Source organism: Gossypium hirsutum, chromosome D01, assembly GCF_007990345.1.
Source record: "Gossypium hirsutum isolate 1008001.06 chromosome D01, Gossypium_hirsutum_v2.1, whole genome shotgun sequence".
In the NCBI taxonomy this organism is placed as follows: Eukaryota; Viridiplantae; Streptophyta; class Magnoliopsida; order Malvales; family Malvaceae; genus Gossypium; species Gossypium hirsutum.
Window position 1 is genome coordinate 43,572,921 of NC_053437.1, and position 8,535 is coordinate 43,581,455.

General features: G+C 31.3%; 1 long non-coding RNA gene across 1 annotated transcript; it reads left to right on the top strand.

Moving 5' to 3' along the window:
- The first annotated feature begins 4,852 nt into the window (after positions 1–4,852).
- On the top strand, positions 4,853–6,748 carry LOC121213517 (uncharacterized). Its single transcript, XR_005908903.1, has 3 exons — positions 4,853–5,314; positions 5,589–5,659; positions 6,426–6,748. It is a non-coding gene; the product is annotated as an uncharacterized lncRNA (long non-coding RNA).
- Positions 6,749–8,535: the final 1,787 nt, after the last annotated feature.

Sequence of the window (8,535 nt, forward strand, 5' to 3'; positions counted from 1 at the left end):
CGTGGAAGCAAAGAAATTTCCTATAAAGAGATATTTAAAGTTGTGTGGGACAGTGTCAGAATGACTCCGAAATCCCCTGTTCTGTTTTTAGAAAATCATTATAAATTGTACAAAAATGGTTATAAGATAAAATTTATATTATTAGACTCCTTAATGAGTCTAGTTTCAAATGAAATCAAATACAACACATTTTGAATTCTGTAAAATGAGAAATTTGATTCGTAGTGAGGAGTGGTCAGATTAGTCAAACAGTGAAACAGGGGAAACTTTAAGAAAAATCTGGTATTGATTGGCCAAACCTAAAATTCTGGAAATTTTATGGATGGAAGATATACGAGTCTATATTCAGGAAAAATTAACGGCAAGTGATTTGGAGTTTTGTAGCTCCGGTTATAAATAATTTAGTGACCATTGCTCAGGAAAACAGCTCGTAGTGAATATGTGATTTTGTTGTAAACATGGATAAAACTTGTTTTAGTTGCTCATAAGCTATTGATTAAACCCATACTTGAATTCTAAATCGTGATATTGTAAGCTTATGAGTATTCGAACATGAAATGATAGTATGGCGTAAAATTGAATTATTCATTGGAAAGTGATGGATGTAGATTCGGCCAAGACCAAGTCTGTACATGATAGTATATGTGGTATGTGAAGTATATTTGAATAAATGTGAAAGTGTATATATGTGATAAGGCCGAATGGCCAATGTGATGAATGTGAAAGTGTATATATATGTGATAAGGCCTAATGGCCGATGTGATGAATGTGAAAGTGTATATATGTGATAAGGCCGAATGGCCAATGTGATGAATGTGAAAGTGTATATATATGTGATAAGGCCTAATGGCCGATGTGATGAATGTGAAAGTGTATATATATGTGATAAGGCCTAATGGCCGATGTGATGAATGTGAAAGTGTATATATGTGATAAGGCCGAATGGCCAATGTGATGAATGTGAAAGTGTATATATATGTGATAAGGCCTAATGGCCGATGTGATGAATGTGAAAGTGTATATATGTGATAAGGCCTAATAGCCGATGTGATGAATGTGAAAGTGTATATATGTGATAAGGCCTAATGGCCGATGTGATGAATGTGAAAGTGTATATATGTGACAGGGCCGAGTGGCCAACGTGATGGATGTGAAAGTGTATAAATGTGATAAGTCCCGAAGGGCAATTGTGTCAGTACTATATCCGGGTTAAAACCCCGCAGGCTTTATGTGAGAATATTATCCTGATTAATGTCCGTAGGCTTCGTGCTCGTACTATATCTGAGCTTTAAAGACCCGACGGCTAAATGCTAGGATTCAAGTAAGACTTTGATATTGAGTATCTGCATTAAGTTACCATCAAATAAGTATTATGTATTCAAGATGTTCAGGTACGTATTACTTACTCATCGGTGGAGTGATTTCGAGGTGAATTATCAGTATCAAAGAGGTAGGTAAATGTGATTAATATTATAACTCCAAATGTGAGAATGATCTAATTGGTAATGGTATGTTTGTATAATAAATTATGCGATGAAATATTCTTATGTATTAGTGCATATTCTACCCAAAAGCCTTATGATCTGAGTATGGGTTGGGTTGAGCTAGATGTGCCAGTACAAGGTAAGGATTATGATTTGTAAGCTTACATATATGTGATAAAGAATATGTTGGTTCTTTATGTGCCTATGGTAATTTAGTACTTGTCATGTTGAAATACTTAAAAGTATGGATGTGATTATGAACAAGTGGAAAGGATTATTGAAAGTTGAAAATCGATGAAGAATGTGCTTTGGCAATATTTGACCATCTAGGTCATTATTATTCGAAAGTATATATGTGGCAGCCAAGTGTTGCGTTTAATGATATTATAGATCGAGCTGAAGCTCTAGATTAACTTCATCGAACAGTTGAAATGAATGACCAATAATAGTGATTGAGAACACTTTGTCTTGCTTAAAACTTACTAAGCATTAAATGCTTACTCCGTTCTTTGAATCTCTGTTTTATAGATTTTGGTTCGTCAGCTATCGGACTCGGGATTATTGAAGTCGAAGTCGCCCACACTATCAAAGCCCTTTTGGTACACTTTTGGTTGAACTCTGAAAATGGCATGTATAGGACTACCCTTTTGTTGTTGGTCATGTACCCTTCGGTTTTGTGTAAATTTGGATAGCCATGCGAAAATGGCTTAAATATACTTTGATCATAGCATTATAATCGTTTTGTATATTATCCGTCGAGAGGTATGGAAATGTTGGTAACGGTTAGCCATGGGAAGGGTTATTCTTGATCACTTTTGGAATATGTATGACAAACTCTAGTTGATCCATGGAGGATCATGAAAAAGGTAAAGTTTACCTTAAAAAAAAACAGATGCTGACAGCAGCAGTGATGTGGATGTGAAAAATCACTAAAAATAGTAGGAATGGAATTAAATAGTGAATAAATTATGTAAACGAACCTTGATGAATATATTTTCATAGGAAAGTAACGAAACGATCATATGGACAGTATGTTAAGAGATATTCAGGTTCTCGTGAGACAGGGCCAGAACGGTTTCTGGATTCCCTGTTCCGACTTTGGAAATTCATTATAAATTAACCAGAGATAATTAGAAGTCATGCCATATATGCATAGATTCCTTTTTGAGTCTAGTTTCTATGGAAACAAACGACATCAGTATTGAAGCCCTGTACAGGGAGATATCCAAGTCGTAATGCGCAAAGGTCAGTGTAGTCGATCCCTGTAACAGGGGAGACTTTAACTAATAAACTGTACTAATTGGCCCAACCAAAAATTCTAGAAAAAATATGTAGATGGACATATGAGTCTAGTTTCAGGGAAAAATCACGAAACTGATTTTCGAGTTGTGAAACTCAAGATATGATTTTTAAGGTGACAGCGACACAGTTAGCCAGCTGTCTGGAAATTTTTAAAATGGACTGCGATAGTAAGCGAATTTAGTCTGTGAACCCCTCGTGTCCGACTCCGGCAACGGTCTCAGATACGGGGTGTTACAATTAGGATGGACTAAGATTCATGCTTGTGCTAAGCAAGAATTGCAAAAGCACAAAGCCTGAGTCAAATTCATGCTTGTGTTAACTAACTATACCACATCAACATAAAGACCAAAAGAACATCCATAAAACAAACTTACAAATTCACGAGATTTGTAATAATATCATGAGTCATGGAACTGAAAATTCTGTAGAATTTAAAGAAAATCATATCTTAGTTAAGACTATTGTGAGGGTTCCTACTTAGAACTAACCCATTAATATTTTAAATAGAACACAATTTTCAACATTGGAACTGAATACCGCAGAAAGTTAGCATCGCATAATTAATGCCAAAAAAATGCAATAAAGGGCTTTATCTGATCTTTAAGTCTGAAAATAGGTACATGCATGATAAACACTTTTTACTTGGTACTATAAATACTAAGAAAATGAAAAAGATTAAATGAATTTGCTACCTTAGCAAACAAATTTGAATCTAGAAAAACAAAAAGGATGGCGAGATTACAGACAAAAACTAAGTAGGTATATCATTTTCTTGCATTCCACTTCTAAATCTTTCCTAGAGAGCATATGAATGATAAAGTACGCTCATTTTCTTTCATTCTTCCTACCAATCCTCTATCCTCCTAGTTTTCAAAACACTCCACCAACAAAATTTAAAAGTTAACCACAACAACATAATGTATACGGTACATTCCAAGAGGGAAGAAAATGCAAAGAAATAAATGCTCTTACTTCTTTCAACTTAGAACATTATACTAACAAAATTTAAGAAAAAGAAAGAAAAAAGAGGAAGAAAAAGTAGCATTTAAGGTTAAGAACACAGTTTGAAAATTACCTTGTTCTCACCGTATTCTTCTAAATACTCTGATCCATCTCATCTGAAACATGTGATCTAAAAAGCACATCAAACTATATCAAATAAAGCATCATTAAACAAATCCAGTAAAAAGTAGTGCATAAAGTCTCGATTTAACAAACTTGTTATGGAATTCATAAGCATTGTCACAAAGCAATTCAAGATCAAAATAATGATGTTGGTAAAACTTTATCTAAAACCCAATGCAATAGCTAAATCTCTATGCAACTTATAATTCTCTAAGCATTAAGATTCAAAAATAAACAAAGCGTAAATTATGTTCATGGGTATAAAATTTTAATCATATTTGTGGAATTAAAAATTATCAGTCTAGATGTATCAAATAATTATTCATTTTGTAATATTTTTAGAACTATTTTTTATCGTTATATTTTAATTTTAATTAAATGTTTCGGTCCATTATATTTTAAGTTGTTAATATATATTGAATTTTTATGCTGATTGAGCATTACTACAATCAAAATTAATATGATTGCTAACTCTTAAAAATTTTCAGTTTACGAATAAAAATGTATCAAAAGAAAAGAAAACGTTTTCATCAACATTTTCTAATTAAAAGTAAAAATGATATCAAGAACAAAAATTGACCAAATACTTACATTTTGTTTTTGGCCAGTATGTAATATTTTACGTGGTAAATAGTGTGCGTTTTGCAGAAAATACAAAATGTCAGATCAGAACCGAAGAAGTAGCAAAATGGTTGTCCTTTAAAAGTGTCAGAGAAGCCATCCAACCAATATAAAACCCAAGCTAACACATAATGGAAACAAGGAAGAAAAGAATAGAAAACCAGTCTACTTTTATTGATAGAAGCTTTAATAATCACATAATGATTAGATCGAGCTTAGCATTTATACAAATAATTAGTAGCTGTAAATACTAACCAGTACTAATAAGAATCTTACGGCATGTTTGGTTCGACGAAATGGCCATTCCATTCCGTCCCTATTCCACGTGCTATAGTGATACATTTGTATGGTTGAAATTTGATTGTCGAATCATTTATTCTGTACGGGCCCTATTACGTGTAAACATTGCATATCCATTAAGAGGGTCAGGTATTGAATTACCTATTCAATGCTTCTCGTAATAACTCTCTTATTTTAAGACGAAAATCTTCTCCCACCTTCGCTCATCATTTCTGTAACAATAGCAAGAGATCTTCTTAGGTTTTGGATAAAATGTATCAGAAGACTCTATTATTGGGTTTTGCGTGTGGCGGATTTGTGTGTGGTGGAAAATATGGAGAAATTGATGTCGAAGGCGGAGCTTTCCAAAGAAATGTACACGTTTCCCGCCGTGCATCCCAGCAATTGTGGGATCAACGAGGCTCCGATCAACAATGACGTGAATGCTGGGAAGGGCGAGACTTCTTCGGCTACTGTGGTCGTGGCAATACCTATTGCTGATAGTTAGTTCTTGTTCTCAAATTCAATGTCATTTCCTTTCAATCTGAAAAAATAAAATAAAATAAAAGAGAGAATGAAATCAAATCTTTAGATTTATTTATTTAAATTTTCTCTCATTTCCTGCATCTCCGATCTACAAAATTCTATCGTTTGTTGGAAAAAGCAAGAGAGGAAAATTAAATCAAAAGTTCTAATTCCTAATTTTATTTGAAAAATCATTTAAATTTTGGTTTCCTTTTCTTATCTACTAATTATTTTAGTCTATTTTTGTTTTAGATAAAACGATTATTAGCAATAAAAAATGACAATGAAGAACTGTGAAAGACTCGCCAATTTAGCTTTAGCAGGTTTACTTTCTTTTTCTTTTTTATTATTGGTTCATTTTAGTTTATTATTTAAATTTGTTTTGTTTTGAACATTTTTTTAGACAATTTATGTTCAATTTCGTTATTCAGTTCTTGAATTTAGTTGAATAGGAGAATATAGGACTTGGTTAACTACTTAGCTATATTGTCTGGGTTTTATTGGTAAAGAAAAGAAGAGAACTGAAGGGATAAAAGTGATTTGGGTTGAAATTTGACTTCCTTTCAACCCTGGTGTCTGGAATTTGTAATTTTGGGTAGAAATGTGATAGCTTTGTTGTTTGATGGTATGAATGATCAATCCTTTCTTTATAAAATATTGATGGATTGTATTTGTAAAATTTAGAGCAATTACATTTAATTGGTCTCTAAATCATTATCGATTTCGAGGAAAAAAATTAAAAGGAATGTAAATTTAGTCTTCGGTTGGTTGTTGCTTTGGACAGAAAGCTAATAAATTTGAAGAATTAAGAAGCAACAAAATGCATAAGTGTAGTTTTATGTGACACAACTATGTTTACAGTTTGTCTTGCTTTATAATCTTTACCTTATTTTAACTATGTATGATATTTTATTTTCCTTTCTAGACATTTTTTTTTCTTTTTAGCAACTTTTTACCAACATAAAAGTAATGAGCAAAACAAACAATCAAATGGATACTCAGCAAATAATTTAAGTTGTGGTTGTTGGCTTGGTTATGTTTAGTATTTTCTCAGGTTAAATTAGATTTAATGAAGTTGCCGATACTCAGGTGACAAAGTGGATGTTGAATAAAGGCCAAGGAGCTACGATGGGAACATATGACACCCTTCTACTTGCATTTGATATGGATAACAGAGTGGATGAGGCTAGATCATTGTGGAACATGGTTTTACATACACACAATTGTTCGATCTCAAAATGGTTGTTTTCTAGGATGATTTCTTTATTTGATTATCATAGCATACCATATAAGATAATAGAGGTATGCCAATCACCATCCCGAATGCCATGCAAAACCAATTCCGATTATTTACTTGATACCACTATTATGTTTGTGAGCATTTATATCAAATGAAGCACAATTATCCCGAATGCAAGGTCAAGTTTGTACAAAAGTACTTGATCGTTAATTTTATGTGAGTTAGAATTTTGGTGATAAAGAAAAGGATTAGACAAACAAAGAGACGTGTTATTTCCACTAATATTTTAAACAAGGCAATCCAATGCTTACCACTAGACTTTGGCAACCAATGCAAGCAAAGTAAAGGTTGAATTTTGACTTCTCAAATTAGGTTTGAGAAATATGAAACTATTATGTGCGATTTTATTCGGTTATATTTTAAACATTTGTTCACTTATAGTTTGTATTGATTTAATTTTATTTTGTTGTTGCTCAAAGTTGTATTTGTAATTGTATTGTGCTTGTAAACCCTCAAAAAGATTTATATTTAATATATAAATTTATACTTGATGCACACACGAAATATAATTTCATACAATATCAAAAAGCCCAATGTCACATCATTAGAAATATTAGAAATGAAAATAAGTGCATTGAATTATACATTGACAGTACATCGAATATTAGCCCTTAATATATTGTTTGTCAGCATATAAATTTAACCTTAAATCTTAAAAGTTTAATTGTTTGTATCTACTTGTAAAGTTGATTATTCATAGGTATATAAATTGGGGAAGAATACACTTATATTATTGTAAAATTAAATTAGTTTTAGACATTTTCATAAATCGTTCTACCATTAATAAATGGGTGAGCATTTGATACACTAACAGTCTACTTTTTTTATATTACAAGCAGTCTCAAAAAATTGACATGTTTCTATTTTTTTTTTTTAAACATTTATTTTTAAATAATTTACTATACCCTTATAGGTCACTTGTCAACCTTTTGACCCTGCTTGTACCAAATAATTTACCTTAATATTTTAACAATTTAATTGTTATATATCATATTTATATTATGCATGCTAAGTTTGTAATAAATTAAAAATATTTAATAATTTATTCAATATAAACTTTCAATCATTAAATATATATCAATAAAGATGATTTTTTTTCTAATATGATAGAGATATCAAAATTATTTGAAATTTTACATACATGATAGATTAATAAAAACAACCCTCCCACTATTTAAGTATTAATTATAGAAAGATAAGGAGAATATATAAGATTATACTAATTTTAGATTAATATAAGTGAGCACTGACCATATATGTATATTATAAATATTACAAAAGCCTTACTGTATATTCTCTTCTAATCAAAATTCATTATTTCAACACTTCACTTTAAAGATTGAGATGCCAATTTCCCCTGGCCGTTGAAGTTTTGAAGAAAAGAAAACGTGGGCTGCCAACACCAAGCTAATCTCTTTTATAAAGATATTTGGGTAAATGGTTGTTTAAGTAAGATGCAAATTTTGAATTTTATAGATAGAAAAAAAATATTAAAAGAGTTCGAATTTCATTTACGAATTCAATTTTAGGTATAATTAATGTCTAATAATGCGAGATTTTAAGAAAAAAAAAACAATAATATATATGCGGTGATGCGAACTAACTAAATTAATTAAAAAAAAGAAGCGCAAATTTGCTGAAAAAAAAAAGAACAAACAGACATTGACAAGGACAACTTTTGGTACATTTTCCACGTAGAATGTAAGATCAAGTAACGCGCCATGCAAGCCAAATACGAATGAGTCATAATCATAAAGTCAGCCGTTGGAAAACAGAAAAATTCGTTAATTACAGCCATGATATCATATCATATGGCAGAAAACTATGACCAACGCAACCTCCAATAAAGTCTAATCCTAATTTCTTAAATACTCTCTATAAATACAACTTTAGCCACAA